Raw genomic sequence first — 16633 nt, 5'->3', positions numbered from 1 at the left:
TATATTGCCGCCAACACTTGTTTCTCCGTTTTGTTTCTTTCGGGATACGGTATAAAGATAGGCCTATTCCTTTAGTATGATCACGTATCTGATCGCATCCAACTGCACAGCATCGCTCGGGCATGATAGAATATCGCGACGAGCTGCAGGATCAATGTAGTTTATACCAGAGCCCGTCTCTGTTTATACTGTCTATGAGTATCACCGGCGGTTTAGCATTTTCTATTCCGTCAAAATGGCTGCTCCAAATGGCGTGACGTCACGCGGGATGTCCCTATTGACATAATCATGCTGTGATCTGAAAAAAGGAAACTTATTGAGATAGTTTGGCTTAACTTGTTAGCAGCAGTTTTGTGATTCTTCAGCCTATGATTATCATTACTTTACGTATAATTCATATTTAATAAACATTGTTCTAATCAAAAAGACATTCGGATATATTAATTTAAAACACAGACATCAATAATCAGCCTGTGAATCTCAACAATGGTGACAATAATAAAGCATGTTGCAGTGGCTGCCACCAATCACAACTCATTAATGGCTCCCATCATGCATTGCGGTATGAATAAATTATGATCTGAATTGTCTATGTAATTTACTTTTCCTAATTGAATATCCTGCTCCTCACCATTGTTGAGATGCATAGACTGAATCTTGACATCTGTGTGTGCCTAAAAGAATGATTTTTTTTTTTTTTTAACATCTTTTAAGAAATCCTTTAAATTACATCAAAAATTCTGGCCATTTATTCAGATTCACAGTTATGCTGTAACTAACAACATAAATCGAAGTCAGAAAGAAGGATTTTAATGAGTTCAGTGATCAAGTTCAAATGATGATTGTCATAATATAACCACATCATCAGATCACTATTTGTTGCGCTAGACATCTCTGCAGCAGTCACTTGCGTGTCACTGTCACAAAAGTGCTTAATTTATTCACGGGAGAAAAATCAGATAGACCGCCATCATCTCTTGAACTCACAGCATCACTTTATTATGCGCATGCTCATAACATACACAGCGCACGGGGCACGCACGTTTCAATGACGTCACTGCGTAGACTATAACATGGCTTTGCCACTTATACTTATTCAAATATGCTTAACACTCCCACTCAAAGACATGTTTATAGCATTATATAGTGACAAAAAAGAAATGAAATAAAAATACATAACTCCAAAATAAAACATTTGGTATACTGGCATTAATCTAAGAAAAACTTCTCAAAAATAAAAACACCTGCCAGTTCACATTATTCTCCAAACAAATACCTCTTGAAGTTTTCAAACTTAGTCTTTGTCACCGGCTTGGTAAGGACATCAGCTATCATGTTCGCAGTAAGGCAATATTCTATAGATATTTTCCCTTCTGTGTGTGCAGACCGTACAAAGTGATATTTTATATCAACGTGTTTACTTCTCTGTCTGCATACTGGGTTCTTAGATAAAGCTATCGCCCCCTGATTGTCCTCATATATCTTGACTGGTACATGCTGGTTACTACACTCTCAGAAAATAAAGTACATAATTGTACCTTTAGGGGTACAATGGCTTGTCACTGGGGCTGTACCCTTGGCATAGGGTACATATTTGTACCCTTGTGATTTGTACCTTAAGAGACCAGTCTTGTACCTGTGGTGACAATTTTGTACCTTTATTTAACAGTACAAAAATGGACCCTTCAAAAATGGTACCAAATTGGCTTTGACAGGGTACAATCGTTGACTATAATGATATGTATATATTACACACACACGCTGAATTAAAATCAGAATTTGTTAAATCCTTTTCATTTTCACATTTTCCAACATTTTATTTTAAACTCAATGTCTAACTGTGACATATAAATTATTATCATCTGAGTAAGTGTCATTTGCCTGAAAGTCCATTTTATCTCCTTTCATCTCGACGACGGTTACTTCTATGCCTGCTTCTGATATTTTCTGAAGGACCTCCTCGGTTGAAAGCCCTGTAAGAACCATGAGTAACCGTGCTATGACTTCTTCTCCACCGATGGCCAAAAGAAAGAAAGACCGCAAACTGGACGTTCTTTTAAATTGAGATTCAAGCAGCCAATCAGGGCTGGCTCTACATACACTCTCAGAAAATAAAGTACATAATTGTACCTTTAGGGGTACAATGGCTTGTCACTGGGGCTGTACCCTCAAGGGTACAATATTGTACCTTAACCTTTAAAAGAAACGGTACATATATGTAACTTTTAATGCTTTTTGATCCTCAAAAAGTTACATATATGTACCTTGAGGTCCAACAGCATAAACTCCAGTGTTAATTGAACTCTCCTGGGAGTTTATGTGACTCCAGACTCAAGAGTGTTGAAGTCAATGATCTAATTAAGTGATTGATTGAGTGATGATTGACCATTATTGAAGACACCTGATGTTAACAAGCAGAATCACGGAGGAGAAAATATAATTTTTTAAAGACACCGTTATGGAGATCAGTGTTTCCTTTAGTTGGGCTCTTGACCCTTAAATCATTAACTTTAGAATTTGTTTGGCTGTTGTATCTGAGTTATAACTGCCAGATGAACAAAGAGAAAAAGTGATCAGGTGGTGTTGGTATATGTTTTAAAGTCTAATCTCAGACTTAAATGTATATTGTTGATTACAGCATCACTGTGATTCTACAGCAAAAGATTTGCAGCATTTTAAATATAATCCCAAAATTCTTAAAAGTTGTTCTGATCAAAAGACATTGAAAATTACTTTATGAAGAAACACTGACATCAATAATCAGCCTGTGAATCTCAACAATGGTGACAATAATAAAGCATGTTGCAGTGCATTCTGGGTGCCACCAATCAAAACTCATTCATGGCTCCCATCATGCATTGCAGTATGAATAAATTATGACCTGAATTTTCTTACTAATTTCCTTTCCCTAATTGAATATTCTGTTTGTCACCATTGTTGAGATTCATACACTGATTCTTGATGTCTGTGTGTGCCTAAAGGAAAGATTTGTTTTATCAGATCAACTTTTAAGAAATCCTTTTGATTATTTCAAAAATTCTGGATCTTATGCTGTGGAATCACAGTGATGCTGTAATCAACAATATACATTTAAGTCAGAGATTAGATTCTAAATGAGTTCAGTGATTCAGGTCAAATTATGATTAAGTCAAAACATAACCAACACCACCTGATCAACTTATCTCTTTGTTCATCTAGCCTTTATAACTCAGATACAACAGCCAAACAAAACCTAATGTTAACAGTTTAAGGGTCAAAAGACCCAACTAAAGCAAACACTGATTACCACAACGGTGTCTTAAAAAAATAGATTTTCTCCTTCAGTAGCCCCGTTTACATGCACACTTTTTAGCTATTCTGATTGAGATCGTTCTGATTGACGGATTCCGGTTGACTGTTTACATGGGATGTTATCTAAACCGATTAGGTGTTTACATGTGCTGACGCTTCCAATCGAAATCATTTTGTGACATGCGCACACAGCTTGTCTGCCGGATCTGGAAGCTCATTATTTCCCACGTTTTCAATCCTGTCAAGATGGTGCATCACTTAATCGCCGCGTTAGTTGTACGTTAGGCATTAACCGCGTTTCCAATGTCGGGCCAGTGCGAGCCAGGGCTTTAAACGGCCCTTGCCAGGCTAATAGCCTCGGGCCAGTAACGTTCGCACCGTGCCCAAAATCTGCTGCGTTTCCACTGTCGGGCCAGAAGCTCCACAGCGCTTCACTAAAACACGCCCGTAACACGCCTCTCTGGAACAACGTCACACTAACCCATCATTTCACCAATAAAATGGAAGTTTTATCAGAAAACTAATCAGAAAGAAATCACTGGAAACAGCGTGATCACAAAACAAGAGCGACCGTTTGCTGGCATTTTTGTTGTTTAATTGAATATTTAAAACCCAAGAATAGATGTTTTACCACAGGTTTACAATAAAAAGCGATACATTGATCATAATGAATTAATTTGTGTCAAAATTGCACATAAGTCACACAGAAGTAAAGTGGTTTACCGTTTATGACGTTTGTGAACGTTCACAAAAGAAAGAGGACACAATTATTCAGTCGCGTCTGTTTCTGTTTATTTGGTAGCCTTACGACATTTACATCACATTTAAAAAGAATGATAATTTCTACAAATATGCCACCAGAAATTTGACCTGAGGAGCTTTAGCACTCTCTCCCAGAAGGATACAGTTATATTTAAAAGAGGATAGTCCAGTATAAGATTAAATAAAAACAGGATTAAGATAACTTATGATTTGTCTGATTTCTTCAAACGTACATATTTACCATGTTTACTATGGTAATGGTTAGCGCGCATAGTTTTTTGCATCGGGTATAAATATTCCTACCTTATACGGTGATCAGAATCCACAACGGATCACAAACAGAAGGCATTATGTTAGCTGACAGAATTATCTGGCGCAAAACCAGGCATGCGCAGCAAGACGTACACTCAAAGTAATCGGATCAGCTCGTTTACATGGTGTAATCTTTCGTTTGATCGGTTCATGAAAAGGTTTATTCCACCCCCTTCAATCCGACTGAAATTTCAATCGGTTTGAGCATTTTTATTCCGATTGAGGTGTTGACATGGAGCATTTTCATTCTGATTGGACTTTTAAACTAGTTATAATCGGAATACAATGCTACATGTAAACGGGGCTAGTGATTCTGCTTGTTAACATCAGGTGTCTTCAATAATGCTCAATCATCACTCAATGAATCACTTAATTAGCTCATTAACTTTAGCACTCTTGATTGTTAATTTAACACTCATATTTTAACACTTTAACACTCTTGAGTCTGGAGCCAAATAAACTCCCAGGAAAGTTCATTTAACACTGGAGTTTTTGCTGTGTTATAATGATTTAATATCAGTAAATTGACTTACAAAACTTTTATTTCCTTTATTTCAAGGCTACTCAAATATAGTGATAAGTTAAAATCTACCTTAAATGATTAAGGTATCATTAAAACCTTAAAAAAAAAAAAAACTTTTTTTTTTTTTACAAAAGAAAAAAAAAATTACTTAGCAGAGGCTGTCTTTTGATATTGTACCTTAACCTTTAAAAGAAACGGTAAATATTTGTACCTTTTAATGCTTGGGGACATATATGTACCTTTTTGACCCTCAAAAAGGTACATATATGTACCTTGGGGGACAGAAATGGACTCCTACTGTACCCCTATTTCTGAGAGTGTACTATCAATTCCTTTAAGTAGTTGTACAAGATACATACACAGCAAAATCCCCAGTGTTAAATTAACACTCCTCAGTGTTTATATGTGTCCACACTACAGGGTGTTAAAAATTAACACTGAAGCAGTGTTGAAGTTAATGAGATAATTAAGTTAACACTGAAGCAGTGTTGAAGTTAATGAGATAATTAAGTGATTAATTAAGTGATGATTGGCCATTAGTGGTGACACCTGATGATAACAAGCAGACTCACTGAAGGAAAGAGAAACAAGAACAGAAAAAAGAGAAACACAAGAACTACTGACTTCGAGTCATTACACATTGTTGCACTTATTATTACCAGTTTGACTTTATTTCTGTCAAACTGACTTTTATTACTTTATTTTCTTTTCTACATCGACAAAAGTTCTTGAGATTTAACAGAAGTTTAGACGGTAATGTTTTATGGAATTTTTCTTTTCAAGTTACCATTTTGGTGGTCAGGGTTTGCTTTAATTGGGCTCTTGACACTTTTCATATTTCAATATTAGTTTTTCTCTGGTTGCTGCAACTCTGTGTTTATAAAGCACATTTGTTACTGCAAGAAAAAACATGACTTGCTCACAATATGTTTTGATGATAAAAACATTATCATCATGTAGTGACCTGATTCACTGATGTCATTCAGAGTCTAAATCTTTGACTATATGCTTGATGTCTTGTTTTAGTATTGGTGGTTGTAGCTCTGAGATTCTACAGTTTGAGATCCAACAGCAATATCAAAAATTTTGAAAATACTTTGAGCAAAAAAGTTACTGTGTTTAAACACACAGACATCAAAAATCAGCATATGAGTCTCAACAATAAACAAACTAGTGACAAACAGATCAACTATGAACATCACAAAACAAGATACTAAAGTCAGAACAAAACAATAGCAAAATAAAAGCCAACAGAAAAAACAATGAAAATTACAGGACAATTCAGCTGCATAATTTATTCATGCTGCAATGCATGATGTCAGCCATTGATGCGTTCTGATTGGTGGCTCCCATCATGCATTGCAACATTAAGCATTTGTTTGATTGTCACCATTGTTGAGATTCATATGTAGATTCTTGATGTCTCTGTGTGATTTTAAATCCTTCAGATCTTTAAAACATTGCTGGAAGTAACTACTGTAGTGAAAAATTAATAAAACAATTGGATAAATCAGTTTATAATGATGGGTGACATCATTGAAACAGGTTACTAGTAATTTCATCATTGAAACATAACCAGGGCTGAATTTCCAAAAGCATCTTAAACTTAACTTGATTGAAGACCAACTGCAACAAATGGTCTATACAATCAAATTAGGCTTGTGATGCTTTCAGGAAACACAGCCCAAATCATAGTTTCTCTTGCCACAACACATATGCTCTATAAGCACAGAGTCGGAGCAGCCAAGTAAATACTAATGTTAAATAATAAAGTGTCAAGAGCCCAACTAAAGCAACCACTGGTCACCATAATGGTGACATGAAACGAAGCATTCCATAAAACATTACCATCTAAACTTCTGTTAAATCTAAATAAGACAGTGTGTAGATGTATGACAGAAATAAAGTCAAACTGGTAAAATAATAAGTGCAATAATGGCTCGAAGTCAGTAGTTCTTGTGTTTCTCTTTTTTCTGTTCTTGTTTCTCTTTCCTTCAGTGAGTCTGCTTATTAACATCAGGTGTCTCCACTAATGGCCAATCATCACTTAATTAATCACTTAATTATCGCATTAACTTCAACACTGCTTCAGTGTTAACTTAATTAACTCATTAACTTCAACACTGTTCAGTGTTAATTTTTAACACCCTGTAGTGTGGACACATATAAACACTGAGGAGTGTTAATTTAACACTGGGGATTTTGCTGTGTACTCTCTTGAGTAGTGGCAGCTAGTGCCATATACTCGGCTTCACAGGTGGATAAAGCCACCGTTGGCTGTTTCCTACTCTTCCACGATATGACTGGACCATTCTCAGTTAAGCTGAAACAATATCCAGTTGTGCTCCTCCTATCATTTTTATCGGCTGCCCAATCAGCATCACTATATCCCTCAAGCTGTAGGCTTTCCTCACATTTTCGGAAGTGTAGTTCTTGATCTATAGTACCCTTTAAGTACCTCAGTAGGTGTTTTGCTGTAGCCCAATGCTGTTGTTTTGGTTCTGCTAGGTGTTGTGAAAGTTTACTAACAACCCAGCTCAGGTCAGGTCGAGTACATGTCATAATGTATATCAAACTACCTACTATCTCTCTATATCCTGTTGAGTCAATGACTTCACCCTCATTGTCAAAGTTTAACTTTTGTTCACATGGGGTGGATCTCGGTTTACATTCGGACATTCCAAATTTCGCTAACATCTTCTTTATGTGTCTCTTTTGAGTCATTTTGATTTCTCCATCACTCTGTATAAAATCAATACCCAGGAAGTGTTTAAGTGGACCCATATCTTTCATCTTAAACCTTCTCTTCAACATTTCTTTTACATCACTGAGTAAGGTGTTGTTACTCGCTGCTATGATTAAGTCATCTACCCATACTAACAAAATCACTTTCTCGTTCTCAGATTCTCTGCTGTAGACACAATGATCAGCATCATTTTGTACAAAACCATTCCCTGTAAGGTGATCATGCAGTAACATGTTCCAGTTACGTCCGGACTGTTTTAAGCCATATAATGACTTATTGAGTTTACACACTAAGTGTTCTCCTGTTTTAGATTTGACCTCAAAACCTTCCGGTTGATCCATATATACCTCACAGTCCATCGGAGCATGGAGGTAAGCAGTCTTTACATCCATTTGATGTAGGGTAACGTCCTCCTGTACAGCCACTTGCATTAATGCTCGGACAGAGGTCATGTTGGCTGTCGGTGAAAAGGTCTCTTTATAGTCAATCCCTTCCACTTGACCATACCCTTTTGCAACATATCTGGCTTTACAAGTCTCAGATCCATCTGGGCTCTCTTTCACTGCATATACCCATCGACCTCCCACTGCTTGTTTACCTTTTGGCAGTGGCGTCAGAGTGAAAGTCTCATTCTCTGTCAAAGAGTTCATCTCCTCTTTCATCGCTTCAGTCCACATTTTTGACTTCTTAGAGTCCATAGCCTCTCTAAATGTTTTAGGTACATCATAAGCCACTCTGTAGAAATAATCTACATTTTCTCTTTCATCATTATTACACTCAGCTTTACACTGGTAATCATTAAGGTATTCTGGAGCTTTTCTCTGTCTTTTAGGATACCTTCTTTCTCCCTGTTCACTCTGAGTACTATCTGTCTGGGTCGGACCCTCCTCCGTACTGGACTCTTTACTTTCTTTAGGCTGTTCCTGACCTTGGTTGACTATTTTTGGTGATGTATCTCCATATCTCTCAATTTCGTCCCCCATGTCACAATCTGTCTGAGTCTGGCTATCTGCGCTACCTTTGGTGATGAATTTGACCAGCCTATGTTTTAGGACTTTTCCTGTCTCGGGATAATACACATTATATGCTGGACTATATTTATCATAGCCTACGAAAATCCCTTTTTCGCATCTAGAATCCAGCTTCTTCTTATCCTGCTTATATACGTAGCATTCAGAGCCAAAAATCCTCATATTAGACAGGTTAGGTGTTTTGCCTGTGAAAACACGGAAAGGTGTCTGCTCTAGCCGCTTACTGTAACACCTGTTTCGGATTTGAGCTGCTGTCTGTACAGCATATGTCCATAATTGCTTTGGGAGGTTACTCTCCAAAAGCATGCATCGTGACATCTCAAATAAGGTTCTCCAACCTCTTTCGGCAGTTCCGTTCTGATGAGGTGAGTAGGGTGCACTGGTCTCGTGCCTTATCCCGTTACTCCTAATTAGAGACTGGAATTCCTGCCCGGTATATTCTGTACCGTTATCAGATCTTATACACTTTATCTTTCCATATGGAGCTACGTCAGCTATGAATTTTTCTGTAGCCTTTGTCGTGTCACTCTTTGCTTTGATAAAGTATGGAAAAATCATTCCAGTGTAATCGTCAGTAAATGCTATCGCATACTTGTATCCATCTTTATCAGCTGGTTCTATAGGGCCGCATAGGTCTGTGTGTACTAGCTCTAGTACGGTTGTAGCTTTAGCGTCTGCCTGTCTGTTTCTACTTTGTGTAAATTTGCCCTGTGTGCATATTTCACAGTTTTGATTGGACCTGTCATGTTTCCCTCTTATCTTCATCCCTTCAACTACCTTTTCTAATTTTGCAACATCATCAAAATTACAGTGACCAAGTATCCTATGCCACGTCTGAATGTCATGACTACCATACACTTCATCAACATTTTCACTTTCTACTGTGTTAAGGTAATAAAGCCTACCATACACGTCCATTTTGAATTTGGTACCGTCTTTGTGAATCAGCCAGTTATCACCATCTTTGAAGTGCATCTCGGCTCCGTTAGCTGTAGCTGATTTGACTGAAAAAATGTTTTGTGGAAACGATGGGATGTATAGTGCTTGCTTTAGCCTCGTTTTCACTTGTCGTCCCTCGCTGTCCAGCAAGTAGACTTCGGCTTCTCCCCTCATCTTCGCCATCCCGCTCACCTTGGTTCCGTCGGCAAGCTCGATCATGTGATCCTCGGGCCTGAAGCTCTTGTCAACTGTTATGAACTTTGTGGCGTCGTTTATCATGTGTGATGTGGCGCCGCAGTCGACCATGAGACCCTTCTTGTTTCCTCTTTGAATAGGACAGTCACTCATCTTGAAGAAACAGAAAGATGTAGGCTCTGCCTCTGTCTCTCCATCTGCTTTCTTCACGTGATCACGGCCTCGTCCTCGGCCGCGTCCCTTTCCTCGCTGTGGTGTGTCCCATTTTCGATCATCTCTTCTCGCCTGGGATTCGTCGGGACATGTCCTGGCTATATGTCCCTTTTTACCGCAGGTGTAACACTCAATATCAGTCAAAACCATTTTCTTTCCTCTCCCTCTTCCACGTGATCTCGTTGTCCCGCTAGTCTTCATCACGTTGTCTTCTTCTACATTCACGTCACTTTTCCCGTATTTTTCAGTACTCTCGTAACTTCGTAGTTTTGTTTTAAACTCACCGAACGTTACAATGTCATTAGTCTGCGTGATGTGCACAACAAACGGCTTGTATGAATCAGGTAGCCCCTTTACTACCATAGCTATCTGAAGTCCATCACTAATCTGCTCGTCTGCTCTTCTCAATGACGTAAATATAGTCTCTGCTCGAATAATATAGTCAGTGATCGTTTCATTGCTAGCCTTATGGAGAGAGGAAAGTTCACAATACAAACTCACAACGCGGGGTTTGTCCTTTCCGGCGTAATGCTCGCGAAGAATCTCCAGTGCTTTTCTTCCATCACGTTTCGCGTCCCTCATTATCAATGACAAACTTTTGTTATCTAGGCATTGTACTAGCTCTGCATATGCCTCTCCGTTCTTTGCCTCATCTTCCGCGAGAGCTTCTTCGTCTCCCTCGTCTATCTGCGGGTCCTCCAAAATAACTTCTCTGAGGCCACGCAACTCCATGTGCGCGAGGAATCTCGTTTCCCAGAGTTCATAATTTTTCTCATCACCGTCGAATAAAAGTCTGAACCACCTTTGGCCTGAATGACTGGGCCCATAACCTGTTGCGCTAGACATCTCTGCAGCAGTCACTTGCGTGTCACTGTCACAAAAGTGCTTAATTTATTCACGGGAGAAAAATCAGATAGACCGCCATCATCTCCTGAACTCACAGCATCACTTTATTATGCGCATGCTCATAACATACACAGCGCACGGGGCACGCACGTTTCAATGACGTCACTGCGTAGACTATAACATGGCTTTGCCACTTATACTTATTCAAATATGCTTAACACTATTTATGCTTTGTACAACTGGCAGTTTTAACTCAGATACAACAGCCAAACAAAATCTAAAGTAAACATATAATGGTCTAGAGCCCAACTAAAGCAACTACCCATCACAATAATGGTAACTTACAATTTGCGATTTTCTCCTTCAGCGATTCTGCTTGTTAACATCAGGTGTCTTCAATAATGCTCAATCATCACTAAATTAATCACTTAATTATCTCATTAACTTAAACACTCTTGAGTGTGGACTCATACACTCCCAGGAGTGTTAATTTAACACTGGAGGTTTTGCTGTGTACAAAGAGCCGTAGTTAACTGACAAGCTGAGCCATATCGCATTAAATATCGCTGGCGATACGTCCGCGATATTAATGCGACATGGCTCAGCTTGTCAGTTAACTACGGCTCTTTGTAGTAAATGCCGCTCCATCTGAAAGCAGGTGATGGTGATTTACTACTAATCAAGGAACCGGCTTTACTGATGAGATGCGCATAACAATATCGCGATTTAAATCGCCCAGCCCTAGTTTAGATGTTGATTTTTCACTGAATGTTTTATTTGAAGTCACCAGAATCGTGATTAATGGCTCCTTTATTTGAGCTCTTGACCCTTTACTCTTCTTTTAGTTTTTCTCTGGCTGCTTTGCATTTAATTTATTTAGGCTATGTGCTGTTAGTTATAACAATCTTATGAATCTACATCATGCTATCCAGCAGTGCAGAATAAAAAATAAAAAAATGTTTTCTGAAAATTTTAATCTGCGGCAGAAACTAGTCAAACACAGACCTCAAGAATCAGCGTATGAATCTCAACAATGGTGACAAACGAAAAGCTTCATGCTGCAATGCATGCTGGGAGTCATGGATGCGATTTGTACTATGGTGGCACCCAGCATGCATTGCGGCATGAAGCTTTTTGTTTGTCACCATTGTTGAGATTCATGTGCTGATTCTTGAGGTCTTTTTGAAACTATAATCTGAAAGGTTTTGTACGAACTGTGTATTAAAAAATAAGTTAATTGCAACGTGCTAATCTTTTTAAAAAAAATTCTTTAAAATATTAAATTCTTGCTGAACTTAACAATTTTATGTTCATGACGATAATATTATCATCTGTGCATATTTTTCTCATGATTATTTCTGCTATTTCAAATGTGTTAAAATAAATACACATTTACAGCAATCAGAGAAAACTAATGTTGAAGAGTCAAGGGTCAAGAGCCCAAATAAAGCTGACACTAATCACGATTCTGGTGACTTTAAATGAAACATTCAATGAATCGTCAACACCAAAACCTGTTAATTCTCAATAAGAGCTTCTGTAGAGTCTGACAGAAATAAAGTTAATCTGGTTATTAATAACAAGTGAAAGCAGCATTTGAAAAAGACATTGAAAAAGAGGCATGATGTGATTGGCTGCAAAAAAAAAAAAAAAAAAACACCCGTTGATCTTTATTTTCTTTAGTTTTCATGAATTAAGATTTAATTTATTTATTTGAATGTATTGCTTTATTTATTTTAGAGCATTTTATGGGATACCATATAAAATATACCTATACTTTTTTCATAAACATAAACTCTCCTCCACCCAGTGCTATTCTACGGTGACCGGGAGGGGACATGTTCGGTTCACTTATTTTTGTCGTGGCCACAACATATAAACTCGTGGGAACGTCATATTAAGTCGTGGCCACGAGATCATTTTGTTGAGGTAACGACATCATTATGTCGTGGCCACTCGATGCAAAGTCGTGGCCTCAAGATCATATGTTGAGGGAACGATATATTTTTTCTCGTGGCCATGAGATCATTTTGTTGAGGTAACGACATCATTATGTCGTGGCCACGCGTTGAGGGAGCCACAGCAGTCAATACTGTAACCGTACCATAGACTGGGCTACAGCAGAGATGGAGATGACAGAAGAAATAACATTTTACTTTAAATTAGGAATGTCATTTAAAGATATAGTGCGGTCTTTGGCATTAAGACATGGGTACGTTATAAAGATAAGCGCATTCTGACGGCGCTGATCCACTTGTCCGACACGACTGTCGCGTGGTGTCGCGACGCCTCCCCACATTGGTACGTTGATGGACGTTTACCGCTATGGGCGTGGTTTTGACCGAGCGGGAAATGTAGCGTATTAGAACAGAGGACCTGCGAGAGACTTCCCTCCGTCTCCATATGCTCTACTTCTATTGGATAGACGCGTCGCGTCTAACGGAATTCATTTGCATAAAGATGGGCATCGGCCAGCTTTTTGACGCGCAGCATTTTTTCAAATGAAGCGCCGCCTTCCCGGAATGCTTTGCGGGCGCGACAAAGTCGCTTGACGTCACCCATAGGAATATAGTGGAGCGCGGCGCGACAGAAGTGTCGCACGGACAAGTGGATCAGCGCCGTTAGACTTTTTTTGTCGCACGCATATTTAGGGACCGTCTCAAAATTACATGCGACATTGGCATAAACGTTTCTAACTTCAATAGCATTTGAAGACAATGACTTACAGTCATAAAACCAATTGTACACTGTTCACCCAGGTCTCATGTATGATGCACACCTTTTAGATTTTTGATATTTATGACAATAAACTGCTAAATCATATGCAAATATTGTAGGCCTATTTCACTACTGTATGGGGTCATACACAAAATATGACAATATTTAAAGCTCAATAGCATTTGAAGACAATGACTTAGTCATAAAACCAACTGTAGGCTATATTGTTCATATAGGTCTCATGTATGATGCACACCTTTAATATTTTTTGATATTTATGACAATAAACTGCTAAATCATATGCAAATATTGCTATGTATTTCACTACTGTATGGGATCATATACAGAATATGACAATATTTAAAGCTCAATAGCATTTGAAGACAGTGACTTACAGTCATAAAAACAACTGTACATTGTTCATCTAGGTGTCAGGTATGTGGCAGTAGTGAAATAGGCCTACAATATTTGCATATGATTTAGCAGTTTATTGTCATAAATATCAAAAATCTAAAAGGTGTGCATCATACATGAGACCTGGGTGAAGAATGTACATTTGGTTTTATGACTGTAAGTCATTGTCTTCAAATGCTATTGAAGTTAGAAACGTTTATGCCAATGTCACATGCAATTTTGAGACGGTCCCTAAATATGTGTGCGACAAAGTCTAAGATAACGTAGGCCTACCCATGTCTTAATGCCAAAGACCGCACTATATCTTTATATGACATTCTTTAAAGTAAAATGTTATTTCTTCTGTCATCTCCATCTCTGCTGTAGCCCAGTCTATGGTACGGTTACAGTATTGGCCGCTGTGGCTCCCTCAACGCGTGGCCACGACATAATGATGTCGTTACCTCAACAAAATGATCTCGTGGCCACGAGACAAATATATCGTTCCCTCAACATATGATCTCGAGGCCACGACTTAATATCACATTCCCACGAGATATTATGACATTCCCACGACTTAATATCACGTTCCCACGAGTTTATGTTGCATGGCCACGACAAAAATAAGTGAACCGAACATGTCCCCTCCCGGTCACCGTACTATTCTACATAACACATTGTGTGTTAAAATATACACAACATGTGTCAAATACCATCAACACATGATGTGTGTTGTTTTTTAACACATCTCTTTTTAGAGTGCAGACAGAGGTGGGTAGAGTATCCAAAAACTGTACTCAAGTAAAAGTACAAGTACTTATAGAAATATTTACTCAAAGTAAAAGTAAGGATTTTAAAGGTTACTTGAGTAAGAGTAAGTATCCAGTGAAAAAACTACTCAAGTAGCTAGTTAATAGTTATTCAGATCATATATATATATATATATCATTATTTAGATATTTTTTTTATTTAAATGACTATTATTATAATAATTAGGCTATCTTTACAGCAAAAACAGAAGAGACAAGAATTATATCTGGCCAATCGACTGTCCTGCACAGTTTCTCCAACCCTAATCAAACACACCTGACTCTAACTTTCAAGTGACCCTGAAGACATTAATTGGTTGCTTCAGGTGTGTTTGATTAGGCTTGGAGATGAATTGTGCAGGACAGTCGATCGGCAGGAGCAGGATTGGGCACCCCTGCACGGCTAAACTTTTCCCCTAAATAAGAACAATGAGCTAAAGTGTCTTAAAGAAATGGAAAAGCGTGTTTTGAGTGTCTGGTCTAGAGACTGTATGTAAGTATTTATATAATCCCTGTAGTAGTGTATGATATTGAAGGTGTAGTAGATCATAGGTGGGATATCTGCCTCATGTAGTTCTCAATAAGCTTGAGGTTTATAAAAATCAAAGTTTATCAAGATTTTAATTTACAAAAAGGAAAATGTATGGGTTTTCTGGAGTTTTTAAAGCTTGAGAATGTACATTCTGTTTGTCACAAAGAATGCTTTTCTCTATTTTTAGAGCAAAACACAACAACACCACCTTTGTCATCTTCTTCATCATCTTCACCACCACCATCATCATCATCATCACCATCACCATCACCATCATCATCATCATCATCATCTTCACCATCATCATCATCATCTAAACCATCATCATCATCATCATCATCTTCATCATCATCTTCATCTCTGATCATCAGCGTGACTGTGATTCTGCTTCTGCTCATCATTGGATTCATGTCATGTATAGTGACTCTCTACAAGAAGCATCAGACTCGAGGTAAACCAGCCAACAATGTTTTCAGAAATTTAGAAGTTTATCATAGTCATTTATTTGTCAGAATAATGTTTATAGATGTTTGCCAGTCAATTACATTGCTGTCTGTGGAATGAGTGAATAGAAAGATGTTGCTTCCCCCTGCTGGTCACAACTAGTCAATGCAAGTCTGATATATTTAGAATCAGTGTGAATTATTATTGTCATTGTTTATGATGACTATATTAAATGTACTATATGTGTTTTACAGACCCAGATTCAGCCTCTAAAATATCTGAACCTGGAACAGAAAACAGCGAAGCGGTGTGTAAAGTCATAAGAGTGTGTTTGAATGAATGACCTTCATCAAAAGCTGTAAATAATTTGTCTTTCTGTTCTCAGGTTCCTCAACCGCTGTATGAGGAGATTAAAGACACCAGACATCACACTGACTGCACAACCACCAAGTTACCCATGATACCCTCTGATTCTTCTAAAACTGTTTATGCCACTGCTAAATTACCCATAAACCCCTCTGTGGAGTGGCATAAACAGTGCAATAATAAGTTACCCACAAACCCCTCTGATTCTTGTAACCATGTTTATGCTACACCACAATTACCCACAAACCTCTCTGATTCTTGTAACACTGTTTATGCTACTCCACAATTACCCACAAACCCCTCTGATTCTTGTAACACTGTTTATGCTACTCCACAATTACCCACAAACCCCTCTGATTCTTGTAACACTGTTTATGCTACTCAACAATTACCCACAAACCCCTCTGATTCTTCTAAAACGGTTTACGCTACAGTTTAACAGTTTTCAGTTTTAAAGGTGCATTGTGTAATATTTAGGAGGATCTTTTCACAGAAATGCAATATCATATACAT

At 38.1% G+C, this 16633-nt stretch overlaps 1 protein-coding gene across 2 annotated transcripts in view; it reads left to right on the top strand.

The window, feature by feature from the left end:
* The window catches only part of LOC307154527 (polymeric immunoglobulin receptor-like), a 104577-nt gene that overhangs the window by 81633 nt on the left and 6311 nt on the right, over positions 1 to 16633 (top strand). The window lies entirely within an intron of this gene.

This window comes from Squalius cephalus (genome assembly GCF_949319135.1).
Source record: "Squalius cephalus genome assembly, chromosome: 2".
NCBI lineage: Eukaryota > Metazoa > Chordata > Actinopteri > Cypriniformes > Leuciscidae > Squalius > Squalius cephalus.
This window is presented reverse-complemented; position numbering and strand designations above follow the sequence as displayed.